Below are 1862 nucleotides of genomic sequence, written 5' to 3'. Positions count from 1 at the left end.
TAAAATATTGCTGCATAACTTTACAAATATATTTGGCTAATGGACATCATTAATATGTGGCATAATTACTTAGTAAACCATCTTGCAAGAAGCATAAACAAGAGAAACCTACAGCGTAGGACTCGTCGATTGCCATTTGAAGTTCCTTGGATTAGGATTGGGATTCGGCTGTTTATCTGGCGACCTCAGTCATGGAAAGTGGGAGGGGACTACAGAATTCTGACCGTGATTGCAGTACCATTTCTGGCCACATTATTACATATGGCTCCTTGAATCTGAAAAAACATTTTTAAAGTTATTTCCATACACAATCTTGGAGACATTAAAAATTACATGCAAAAACATTATTAAAGGTTTTACATGTGTTTTAAAAAGCTAGTTTCAACCAAATAGTAAACAACTTGTTTGTATACATCCTTAATGTGGTAAATGGGGCGGTGATGTTTGTTTTAGGGTGAGGTGAGGCCCTTCAGGAGCATAATAATAATATCAATCCATCCATCCATTTACTACCGCTTGTCCCTCTTGGGGTTAAAGGGGTGCTGGAGCCTATCACAGCTGTACTAGGAATAATAATAATAATAATAATAATAATAATAACAAATAAGTAATATTAAAAAAAAAAATTGGGTTTACAAACAAAATCTTGTTTAGGGCTACACAAAGCCAAGATCGAGCCCTGTCCGGCCACTACGTCAAACTGTTTTTTTCCACTTGTCCCGCGTCTAAATGTCCTCCAACCAATCCTATCTCATGAGATCTGTCACCTTTTGTCTAGCCAGCCTATCTTTTCCCAAAAGCGTTCCCCTCTTTTGTCCCACTTTGCAATCAGTCTTTCTCTATAAAGGGCGATAGAAGGCTGCTTTGTTACTCAGTGAAGGTTATATATATATATATATATATATATATATATATATATATATATATATATATATATATATATGTATGTATGTATGTATGTATGTATGTATGTATGTGTGTGTGTGTGTGTGTGTGTGTGTGTGTGTGTGTGTGTGTGTGTGTGTGTGTGTGTGTGTGTGTATGTATGTATATATATATATATATATATATATATATATATATATATATATATACACACACACATACATACAACGTTTTAGTATTTCTTTCAAGTCAGTAAAAAAAAAAAAAAAAAAATTGTGCTTGGTTGGCAAAAAGAAAACAATGCATGATGAATCGAAGTTTACCAAGCTTGGATGTGTTTGTACAAGCTTTTGATAGAAACTTTTACCTGTATATATACACACACACACACATATATATGTATGTGTGTGTGTGTGTGTGTATATATACAGGTAAAAGCCAGTAAATTAGAATATTTTGAAAAACTTGATTTATTTCAGTAATTGCATTCAAAAGGTGTAACTTGTACATTATATTTATTCATTGCACACAGACTGATGCATTCAAATGTTTATTTAATTTAATTTTGATGATTTGAAGTGGCAACAAATGAAAATCCAAAATTCTGTGTGTCACAAAATTAGAATATTACTTAAGGCTAATACAAAAAAGGGATTTTTAGAAATGTTGGCCAACTGAAAAGTATGAAAATGAAAAATATGAGCATGTACAATACTCAATACTTGGTTGGAGCTCCTTTTGCTTCAATTACTGCGTTAATGCGGCGTGGCATGGAGTCGATGAGTTTCTGGCACTGCTCAGGTGTTATGAGAGCCCAGGTTGCTCTGATAGTGGCCTTCAACTCTTCTGCGTTTTTGGGTCTGGCATTCTGCATCTTCCTTTTCACAATACCCCACAGATTTTCTATGGGGCTAAGGTCAGGGGAGTTGGCGGGCCAATTTAGAACAGAAATAACATGGTCCGTAAACCAGGCACGG

Source organism: Entelurus aequoreus, linkage group LG23, assembly GCF_033978785.1.
Source record: "Entelurus aequoreus isolate RoL-2023_Sb linkage group LG23, RoL_Eaeq_v1.1, whole genome shotgun sequence".
NCBI lineage: Eukaryota > Metazoa > Chordata > Actinopteri > Syngnathiformes > Syngnathidae > Entelurus > Entelurus aequoreus.
Note: the sequence above shows the minus strand (reverse complement) of the source record.